This window comes from Apium graveolens, chromosome 1, assembly GCF_009905375.1.
Source record: "Apium graveolens cultivar Ventura chromosome 1, ASM990537v1, whole genome shotgun sequence".
Lineage (NCBI taxonomy): Eukaryota > Viridiplantae > Streptophyta > Magnoliopsida > Apiales > Apiaceae > Apium > Apium graveolens.
In genome coordinates, this window is record NC_133647.1 from 176,146,778 (window position 1) to 176,158,963 (window position 12,186).

General features: G+C 41.4%; 1 non-coding gene across 1 annotated transcript; it reads right to left on the bottom strand.

Moving 5' to 3' along the window:
• Positions 1-6,933: 6,933 nt before the first annotated feature.
• On the bottom strand, positions 6,934-7,040 carry LOC141682401 (small nucleolar RNA R71). The gene has a single exon (XR_012559778.1). It is a non-coding gene; the product is annotated as a small nucleolar RNA R71 (small nucleolar RNA).
• Positions 7,041-12,186: the final 5,146 nt, after the last annotated feature.

The window sequence follows — 12,186 nt, forward strand, 5'->3', positions numbered from 1 at the left end:
TCAAAATTCAAATATGAATGCACCATTGGGAACTCAATCTGTGGGCTTTGAGATGTCAACTACAGTACATCACACACCTTTGAACCCCCCTATGGGATGCCGATCTACTTGGAGGCAGAAGGGAGCAAGCCACCCCTACCACCTCGATCCCAGCCTTGGCTTGACCCTAATTATCTTAAAGGTCTGCAACCAATCACCAATAAGAGGGATGTATCAGGACCCTATACCACCGACGAAAATGGAGAATCAACCGATGAGGACGCCCATCATAAGAGGAGAATGAGGGATAAGGAGCCCGCTGGAGGGAGGCATGTTGAGCCCATTGGGGGCAGGCAACCCGTGTTTCAGGTGGCACAAGAGTGGCGTCTCAGACTTTTGAGGAAATGATACGTGCCCATGAGGCAGAAGTCCTGAGGTTAAGGAGGGACATGGAGAGAAGTCAGGTTAGGCAGCCAACAAGGACCAACCGAGTTAGGGGAACTAGGGGAAACACCCAGATCATCGATTTAGAGGAAGCTCTTAGGAGAAAATCAGCGGATGCTCCCCGGGGAAACCCATTTGAGTTGCTCCCCCTCGGGGATCCAGACGATCCAACTCCGCCGTTCACGGCAGAAATCATGAACACCCATATCACAAGCAAGTTCAAGATGTCGACTATAAATACTTATGATTGAACAGGGGATCCCACTAATCATGTTAGGATATTTTCTAACGCCCTGTTGCTACAGCCCGTGAATGATGCTATTAAGTGTCAAGACTTTCCTCAAACCCTGTCGAGTATGGCTCAAAGGTGGTACAATCGTCTACCTCCAAACTCGATTGGATCTTTTAAAGATTTGAGTCAAGCTTTCATCAAGAAATTTATCAGTGGTAAAGTACATGAGAAAGGTTCAACATCTCTCATGAGCATTGTGCAAGGAGCAAAGGAGTCCTTGAGAGACTATTTGAATCGATTCACAAAGGAAGCCTTGAAGGTCCCAGATCTTGACGACAAGGTAGCTATGATAGCACTGCAGCAGAGAACTGGAGATGAGCTCTTCAAGATGTCCTTAGCTAAGCGCCCCCCTGAAAGCATGTTACAGCTCCAAGATAGGGTCGAGAAGTATATCAAGGTGGAGGAAATTATGAAGAAGACGGTGGTGAACAACGAGCCCGCTGGGGACAAGAAGCAAAAGACTGATCTAGAATACAATAACAATGACAAGTATCCTAGAGTTGAGAAAGTCGTTAACTCAACCCCGAAAAAGGGAGGGTCTGGACAAATTTTACCGAATATGCTAGGCTGAATGCCCATGGGAGCCAAATTTTGATGGAAATCGAGAAATATATGGATGTTCCTTGGCCTAAACCCCTGAAGGTTGATCCCGTAAAGCTAGATAAAAGCAAATATTATAGATTCCACAAGGACGCTGGTCATGACACCGATGAGTGCCGATAATTGAAGGATGAAATCGAATTCCTAATCTGAAATGGAAGATTGAGTAATTATATTGGGGACGGAGAGAAACACAATAGTAGAAGAAGGAACTTTGATGATCGTAGGAGGGACCAAGATGATCAGGGGAGAAATCCTCAACCTCGAGGATCGGTTATAAATATAATCTTTGGAGGGCCAACTGCTGCAGGATCCTCTAAGAACTCGAGGAAATCTTATGCTAGAGAAGTCATGCATAAAGTAGGAGAAGCTCCAAAAAGGGCTAGTACAGGAGTAGCAATGGTGTTTGATGATTTCTACTTTGAAGGGGTCAAGTTTCCCCATGATGATCCCTTAGTCATAACACCCGTAATAGGGAACAACCCGGTGAAATGAGTCCTTGTAGACAATGGAGCATCGGTAAATATTTTACTCTATGATACTTTTATAAGGATGGGTTATAATGACTCCCAATTGAACTCAACTGATATGCCAATATATGGTTTCACTGGAGTCGAATGCCCCGTGGAAGGGATAATTAAGCTACCTTTAACAATGGGTCAGAAGCCAAGACAGGCCACGCAGATGTTAAACTTTTTGGTGGTGAAGGCTGGATCAACAAATAATGCGATCATGGGTAGGACAGGTATACACGCCTATAAGTCATTCCCCTTGTCCTACCATTCTGTAATCAAGTTTCAAACTAGAGACGGAATAGAAGAAGAAAGGGGAGACCAGAAGATGGCCAGAAGTTGTTATGTAGCCTCGCTGAGGGCAGGCGGAGTAGGGGGAAAATCTTGCCTATCAAAGACCTGGATATCAGTGAGAATGATGAAAAACGAGGAAAGCCATCGGAAGATTTGATCACTGTTCCCTTGGCTCCCGAAGACCCCAAAAAAGTGACTTTCATAGGAGCATCATTAGAGGATCCCCTTAGAGGGAAGTTAGTAAGGTTCTTGCAAGAGAATAATGATGTGTTTGCGTGGTCGGCGACAGATATGCCCCGCATAGACCTGGAATTGATCACCCACAAGTTGAATGTGGATCCTAATCGAAAAACCGTGAAGCAAAAGAAAAGGAGTTTCGCCCCTGAAAGATAGGAAGCCATCAAGCAAGAAGTAGAGAAGCTCTTAGAGGCTGGTTTTATTGAAGAGATACAGTTTCCGGAATGGCTAGCAAATCTTATAATGGTAAAGAAGGCTAATGGAAAGTGGAAAATCTGTGTGGATTTCACTTATCTGAATGATGCATGCCCAAAGGATTGTTTCCCATTCCCAAGGATAGATACTCTAATAGACGCAACTGCAGGTCACGAAATGTTAAGCTTTATGGATGGGTTCAGCGGTTACAACCAGATCAAAATGTATAAGGATGACATCTCGAAGGTATCATTAATCATTAACTTTGGTGTTTTTTGTTATCTTGTTATGGTATTTGGTCTCAAGAACGCCGGGACTACCTACCAAAGGTTGGTAAATAAGATCTTTATTATTGGGAAAACTATGGAAGTATATGTAGATGACATGTTAGTCAAGAGACTTGGGAAGACTGACCATATAATCCATTTAAGGGAAGCTTTTGAGGTCCTGAGATACCACAAAATGATGTTAAATCTTGCAAAGTGTGCTTTCGGAGTGAGATCTGGAAATTTTTTAGGATTGATGGTCTCCAAAAGGGGAATTGAGGCCAACCCGGACAAGATAAAGGTCATCTTAGATATGGAACCTCCACGTTCCGTAAAGGATGTGCAGAAACTCACTATAAGAGTTGCAGCTTTGGGATGATTCATATCCAAGTCTGGGGACAAGTGTTTTCCGTTCTTCAAGGCTTTGAAGAATGTGAAAGATTTTGCATGGACAGAAGAAAGTCAGGTGGCATGTGAGGAGCTTAAGAAATACATGACTCGAGCACCGCTGTTGGCCAAACCTATTCCTAATGAAACTTTGTACTTATATTGGCCGTTGCAGATAATGCCTTGAGCGTCGTATTGGTTAAGGAGGAACTTAAAGTCCAGAAACCCATATATTATGTCAATAAAATTCCGCACGGGGCTGAGCTGATTCGATTATTGAAAAGTTTGCTTTAGCCTTGGTGATGGCCTCAAGGAAGTTGCGTCCTTATTTCCAAGCTCATAAGTTTGAGGTACAAATAAATCAGCCTTTGAGAAACATCATTTACAGTCCTAAAGCCAGTGGAAGATTGATTAGATGGGCCATTGAGCTAGGAGAATTCGACATAAAGTATAAGCCACGAACGGCAATAAAATCTCAGGCCTTAGCTGAGTTCGTGGTTGAATGTACCATCCCCAAGCAAGAGGTTTGGGGCAGAAATGTACTGGACCTCGGGACAAAGAGGAAAAGAAGGAGAATGAAGGTGAACAGAACAAGGAAAAGGAATTCTGGGTTCTCTATTTTGATGGAGCATCAAAAACAAATTAAAGCGGGGCAGGGCTAGTTTTACAAAACCCCGATGGATTCTTGATTAAATATGCCATGAAGTTAGATTTTCCAACTACAAATAACGAAGCTGAGTATGAAGCTCTGATAGATGGCCTTGGCCTAGCGTGAATATTGAGAGTCAAAAATTTGAAAGTGTGTGGAGATTCGAAACTTGTGATATCTCAGGTCAAGGGAGAGTTTGAAGCAAGAGACGAAACAATGGCAAAGTATGTATGCCTAGTAAGAGCAGTAATGACTCAAGTTGATGAGTAAAATGTCGAGCACATTCCAAGAGAAGAAAACTCCAAGGCCGATGCATTGTCCAAATTTGCCTCATCGGAAATAGAAGAAAGTTTTGGAAGCATGTACTTCCGTGTTTTAAAAGTACGAAGTATAGATGTCAATCTAGTTTCCCTCATAGGGCTTGAAGAATCATGGATAAATCCCATTAAGGCTCATCTATAAATCAGATGGCTTCCTAGTAATGTAATGGAGGCGAGAAAATTGTCTGTACGAGCCCTAAGGTATTCTTTGATTGATGGGATTCTTTATAAAAGGTCTCTCTTAATCCCTTATCTAAGATGTTTCAGGCCAGATGAGGCCCAATTAGCCCTGAAAGAGGTACATGAAGGTATATGTGGTCAAAACTTGGGGGGCAGGGCCTTAGCCCATGTAATTACTCGTTTAGGCTTTTACTGGCCAGAAATGATGGTCGATGCTAAAAAAATGTGAAGAGATGTGATCATTGTCAGAAGCATGCCCCTGTAATAAGGCAGCCACCCGAGATGCTTACTTCCATAAACTCCCCAATCCCATTTGCTATATGGGGAATAGATATTCTTGGGCCTTTCCCGATGGGTACTGCTCAAAGAAAATTTTTGATTGTGGAAATTGACTACTCCACTAAGTGGATCGAAGCCAAGCCTTTAGCCAAGACAACAACCAAGCAAGTTGCACAATTCATATGGGAAAGTGTTGAGTGGCATTTATGACACTTTACAATGCTCCATAAAGCTTTGAATTGGTGTTTTTATACTCAAGTTGTTGGTTTTTTTAACGTGTTTTGTAGTGTTTTTGCATTTCAGGCATTTATCAGGAATACATGTGAATTGGCATTGATTTGATGCTAATATGGTGTTAGGATGGTGTCGAGAATAAAGGCTCGTGAAAAGACCAACTCAAATCAACAAGAAGAAAAGAAATCAGAATTTTATCCAGAAGGATGGCGCGCCCGCGCTGGTGAAGCGCGCGCCCGCGCCAGGTCGGGATGACAGAATTCTGTTTCTCCTTGGATTTTGAGAGTTTGAAGCCCTGGTTGATTCTACAGCATATATATACATAAATAAAGTTCATTTTTCAAGAAGAAGACGTACCAGAGCTCAAGGAGAATGCGTAAGAAGACCATATAGCACAATTCAACCAAGGCGAAGAGGATCTAGTTTATACTTGTGATTCTTTATTCTAAGTTGTTACTTTGGATGCTAGTTTTCTTATTCGTGAACCTATACTCTTGTTTCGTACTTGGTTTATTATTTCTTCAGTATAAAGACTATGTTTATTATACCATGCTTTCATCGGAACCCACGTTGATGATGAGTTCGATTATGGGCTAATCATTATCGTGGGGTTCTAGCGGATTTATTTATGGATTTCTTTAGTTAATTTGTTTCGATGCCTTAGTGTGTGGTGATTGTATGATAACCTAGTATAGGATGTGCTTATTCATCTTCTGAGTGTCGCGAACTTATAAGATAGCGTGTTAATCTTTAATGAAGCGACAGTGAATTTAAGGATTTAGAACTTGCCATGCCAGCATAGGTTCATGTATTTGTTATGCATGATGCGTAGGTAATTTTAACCATCTTAATTGCCCTATGTAATCACGATAAATAACTTGCTCATTAAACCATTATATTGTCAAATTCTATACACATATAGGGTCTCAATATAATTGGTGTCTATTTAGCTTCTATCTCCTTTTGTGGATGTCTGGTAGTATATTATTCGTGCAACGAAATTTAGCGTTATCAGTTTCATGTTATCTGATTGGTGTCATCATCATGACATGCTAAGGATAAGAATAATAAGGCTATTAAATGAAGTATTTAGTGAAGTTAGAATCCCATGTTTGTGTCATATATTATTCAACTCTCTTTAGTCTCTTAGTTAATGTTCTTTAGTATAAACTCTCAATAGTTAATCTTAGTTATAATCAAAACCAACTTGTTATTCATCTTAGCATTGAATAATAGCCACAACATTGTTGCATAAGTGCATAAATCACAAAGTTAACCTAACCAGTCTCTGTGTGAACGAACTAGAAAGAATTCTATATTACTTGCGAACGCGTATACTTGCGTGAATTATTAGCGCAGTGTTTTAGCCCTAACAAGTTTTTGGCGCCGTTGCCGGGGACTCGGTGTTAACTTTTAGTTTATGTGTTTGTCATCAGTGATCGTTAAATTTCAATGACTCGGACATTGTTACTTACCTACTCTTTTCCTTGTCGTGTTTCAGGTACTCTAGCGAGCGTGTATGCAAACGCGTTCGCGGTCTCGTAAGAGAACTCTGGATCAATCCGAGGAAGAAGTTGTAGTGGTTCATCGACAAGTTTTTGAGGAAGAAGAGAAAGTCGAGGACGAAGAGAAAGTAGAGGAAGAAGAGAAAGTTGACGAACCAGCTTTAGTAGTGATGGGAGATCAAGCAGAAATTTTGAAGCCTTTGATGGACTATTCTTAGCCTAAGATCAATGATATTCAGTCAAGCATCATCAAGCCAGCCATCTAGGCTAACTCCTTGGAGATCAAGTTGAGCACGATTCAGATGATACAGAACTCAGTTCAGTTTAGGGGTTCTCCTACAGAAAATCCCAACATGCACATCAGGGATTTCATCGAGATCTGCGATACTTTCAAGTTCAACGGAGTGACTGAAGATGCTATCAAGCTGCGACTCTTCCCATTCTCTCTGAGGGATAAAGAAAAGTGTTAGTTACATTCTCTACCACCAGGGTAAATCACCAAATGGGAGGAACTTGCTCAAAAATTTTTCATTAAATTCTTTCCTATGGCAAAGACGGCTGTAATCAGTAATGCTCTCACTCAGTTTGCGCAGCAATATGGAGAATCTCTGTGTGAGGCTTGGGATTGCTATAAGGAGATGTTAAGGAAGTGCCCACACCATGGCATGCCTGATTGGATGATTATTAACTATTTTTATAATGGTTTAGGTGCACAGTCTAGACCTATGCTCGATGCAGCGTCTGGTGGATCTTTAAGGGCCAAAAGCTATAATGAAGCTTATGAGTTGATTGAGCTAATGGCAGCTAATGAATACCAGAATCCAACACAAAGAATGTTGCAAGGCAAGGTAGCAGGAATTCTGGAAGTGGATACAACTACTGCTATAGCTGCTCAACTTCAAGCTTTGACGATAAAAGTGGACTCTTTGGCTAATTATGGAGTTAATCAAATCACTAGTGTTTGTGAGCTTTGTGCGGGGGCACATGAGACTGGGAATTGTGCTATTTCTAGCGAATCAGCTCAATTTGTGAGCAACTTTCAGAGATCACAGTAGCAAGCTCCAGCCACTTATCATCTCAACAACCGCAATCATCCTAACTTCAGCTGGAGTAACAATCAGAATACGGTATAATAACCTTATCAACCATACACAGCAAAGCAGCATAACCCTCCTGGTTCTCAACAACCGCAATATGCCCCTAGGCAACAACTTCAACTTCAACAGTTACCTCAAGCTAATGAAAAATCTGAATTGGAGGAGTTGAGGCTCATGTGCAAGAGCTAAGCTCTTTCTATCAAGACCTTGGAGAATCAGATTGGGCAGATTGATAATGTATTACTGAATCATCAACCTCGCACGCTTCCTAGCGACACTGAAGTACCAGGCAAGAAGGAAGCTAAGGAGCATGTTAAGGCAATTATATTGAGGTTTGGAAAGGTTGCAAATCCTGAAAAAGTTAAGACTCCAGAATCTGAAGTTGTGGATGAAGAAGAAGTGCAGAAGGAAGCAGAAGTGGAACCAAGGAAGACTACTGTTGAGCACACTCTTCCTGAGGGTAATAAAGGGGAGAAACAGATCTATCCTCCACCTCCCTTTCCTAAGAGGCTGCAAAAGAAAAATCTGAATAAGCAGTTTGAGAAGTTTCTGGAGGTGTTCAAGAAACTTCACATCAACATACCTTTCACTGGAGCTCTTGAACAAATGCCTAGTTACGCGAAGTTCATGAAAGTTATTCTCTCAAGGAAAGTAAAGCTTAATGACTTAGAGACCGTTGCTCTCACGGAGGAATGTAGTATTGTGCTGCAACAGAAGTTGCCTCCAAAGCTTAAAGATCCTGGAAGCTTCACTATTCCTTGCACCATTGGAAAAGTGTCATTTGAAAAAAAATTATGTGACTTGGGAGCTAGTATCAATCTGATGCCCTTGTCAATCTTTAAGAAGTTGGACTTACCTGATCCAAAACCTACTTATATGACTTTGTATTTGGCCGACCATTCTATTACATATCCACGAGGTATTGTGGAGGATGTCTTGGTCAAGGTGGATAAACTCATCTTTTCTGTTGATTTTGTAATTCTTGATTTCGAGGAGCATAAGAAGATTCCCATAATCTTGGGAAGACCTTTCTTGACTACTGGCCGAACCTTGATAGATGTGCAGAAGGGTGAGCTCACCATGCGAGTGTTGGATCAGGATATAACTTCTAATGAGTTCAATGCCATGAAATTCCCTACGGAAAATGAGGAGTGTTTAAAGGTGGAGATGGCCAATTATATGGTTACTTCAGAACTTGATCGATTGCTAAGGTCTGATGCCTTAGAAAAGACCTTGTTAGGGAATTCCGATATTGAAGAGGACGAAGGTGATGAGCATTTGCAATATTTAAATGCTTCTACCTGGAAGTGAAGGATGGATATGCCTTTTGAATCTCTTGGGTTGGAGGAGCTGAAAAGTTCTCCAAAGTGCCTCAAGCCATCTATTGAGGAAGCTCCTACTCTTGAGTTTAAGCCTTTACCTGAACATTTGAGGTATGCGTTTTTAGGTGATGCATCTACTTTGCCTGTTATTATTGTATCTGACCTTTCAGGTAGCAACGAGGAAAATCTTTTGAGAATTCTTAGAGAATTCAAATCGGTAATTGGTTGGACCATAGCAGATATCAAGGGAATCATCCCTTCGTCTTGTATGCACAAAATTCTGCTAGAGGAAGGAAGCAAGCCTACTGTTGAGCAATAGAGAAGGCTAAATCCGATCATGAAAGAGGTTGTGAAGAAGAAAATCCTCAAGTGGCTAGATGCAGGGATCATCTATCATATTTTTGATAGTTCATGGGTGAACCCAGTTCAGTGTGTGCCAAAGAAAGATGGTATCACTCTGGTAGCAAATTAGAAGAATGAGCTTATTCCTATACGAACAGTCACGGGGTGGAGAGTTTGCATGGATTATCGAAAGCTGAACAAGGCTACAAGGAAAGATCATTTCCCTCTTCCTTTCATTAATCAGATGCTTGATAAATTGGCTGGGCATGATTACTACTGTCTTCTGGATGGCTATTCGGGTTATAATCATATTTGTATCGCTCCATAAGATCAAGAGAAAACTACATTCACATGTCCTTTTGGTACTTTTACATTTAAGAGAGTTTCTTTTGGATTATGTGGTGCACCAGCCACTTTTCAGAGATGCATGATGGCTATCTTCTTTGATATGATTGGAAATAATGTAGAAGTATTCATGGAAGATTTCTCGGTCTCTGGAACTTCTTATGATGAATGCTTGCACAATCTTGGGTTAGTGCTGAAAAGGTGCGTTGAGACCAATTTGGTTCTCAATTGGGAGAAATGTCATTTTATGGTGCGCCAAGGCATCATTCTTGGTCACAAGGTTTCTAGTAAGGGTCTTGAGGTGGACAAAGCCAAGGTGGGGGTTATCGAAAATCTTCCTCCACCAATTTCTGTTAAGGGAATTCGCAGTTTTCTTGGTCATGCGGGTTTCTATAGGCGTATCATCAAGGACTTCTCTAATATCTCGAAGCCGTTGTGCAATTTGATAGAGAAAGATGTTCCTTTCAAGTTTAATGACGAGTCCCTTGCTGCTTTTGAGATATTGAAGAAGAGTTTGATTACGGCACCTGTCATAACTGTACCTGATTGGTCTGAACCGTTTGAAATGATGTGCGATGTAAGTGGCTATGTAGTTGGATCAGTTCTTGGGCAAAAAAAGAACAACATATTTCATGTAGTCTACTATGCTAGTAAGATTCTTAATGGTTCTCAACTGAACTACACCACTACTGAGAAAGAACTTTTGGTTATTATCTATGATTTTAAGAAATTTTGATCTTATCTGCTTGGGATGAAGGTGACAGTTTTCACTGATCACGCTGAAATTCGATATCTCATCTCGAAGAAGGACTCGAAGTCTAGATTAATTCGATGGGTTCTTTTAGTTCAGGAGTTTGAATTAGAGATCAAGGACAGAAAAAGGGACTGAAAATCAAGTTGCCGATCATCTCTCGCGTTTAGAGGATCCAAATGCAACTTCACGAGATAAGTCTTTGGTTAACGAATCTTTTCCCGATGAGCAATAATTTGGAGTGCAAGCAGAAGAACCGTGGTTCGCCGACATTGTGAACTACCTTGTGAGTAACGTTATGCCTCCAAATTTGACTCACGCTCAAAGAAAGAAGTTTCTACATGAAGTGAAGTGGTACATGTGGAATGAGCCATTTCTTTTTTGACAAAAAGCTGACCAAATCATCAGGAGATGTATTTCTTACAGCGAAATGGGGGTAATCTTGCGGGATTGCCACTCAACGGCTTATGGAGGACACTATGGTGGAGAAAAGGTAGCAGCTCGTATTCTTCAAGCATGTTTCTTTTGGCCGACTTTATTTAAAGATTCTCATCAGTTCGTTTTGAAATGTGATCGATGTCAACGTGTGGGTAATATGTCCAAGAGGGATGAGATGCCTCTTAATGTGCTTCTTGAGGTTGAAGTCTTCGATGTTTGGGGAATTGACTTCATGGGGCCATTTGTCTCATCATATAACAATCAGTATATCTTGTCGGCGGTTGATTATGTCTCAAAATGGGTTGAAGTCAAGGCGTTGCCGATAAATGTTGTGAAAGTAGTGCTTAATTTTCTTTACAAGCAGATATTCACAAGATTTGGAACTCCAAGAGTCATAATTACTGATGAGGGGTCGCATTTCTGCAATCGTAAGTTCACTGCTATGATGCAAAGGTATTATGTGAATCATCGCATTGCTACATCTTATCAACCTCAGACGAATGGTCAAGCTGAGGTATCTAACAGAGAGATCAAGCGCATTTTAGAGAAAGTCATGTGTCCATAGGGAAAAGATTGGTCTTTGAAGCTTGATGAAGCTGTTTGGGCGTATCGAACAACGTACAAGACGCCGCAAGGGATGTCACCGTATCAGTTGGTTTATGGTAATGGGTGTCATTTACCGGTGGAACTAGAGCATAAAGTGTATTGGGCTTTGAAGAAGTTGAATCTTGACTTGTATGCAGCTGGTAAGAAGAGGATGCTTCAATTGAATGAACTCGACGAGTGTCGACTTTAAACATATGAAAACAACAAAATGTGTAAGGAGAAAGTCAAGAGGTGGCACGACAGGGGTCTAGTGCTCAAATCATTTGTGCCGGGACAACAAGTTCTTTTGTTTAACTCTTGTCTTCGTCTTTTCCTGGAAAGTTGAAGTCGAGGTGGTCAGAGCTGTTTGTTGTCAAAATTGTGTTTCCAAATGGAGTGGTGGAGATTTTTGAGAATGATCCGGCCAAGCGTTCAAGGTAAATGGTCAGAGGTTGAAGCATTACTATGGTGACACGGTAAACCGCGAGGTGGTTAGTGCCGTTTTGTTGTCCATTTGATCTCGCATTTTTACGTCAAGATAAGGACGTAAATCAAGCGCTTCTTGGGAGGCAACCCAAGTTTGTTGTACATTAGTAGATAAAGGAAGAAGAAAGAACGAGAAAAGCACAAAAAAATCAAAAAAAAAAAACAGGGCCAACTTCAGTAGCACGGCATACCCGCGCTATGGAGGCGGGGCGGTCGCGCTACTTTTCCAGAAGCTGTGCGTGCCCGCGCTGATTGGTGGGGTGGCCGCGCTGAAATGTCAGAAGTACGGCGCCCCCGCGCTACCTGGCGCGCGGCCGCGCTGAACCCCAGTGTCCGAAAAAAAATATACAGCAGTAAATAGAGAAAAATCGGGGACTTTATTCCAAAATCAATTCCCACCCGATTTTTACTCTTTCACATCCCAAATTTCCCTCTCCAAATAAAACC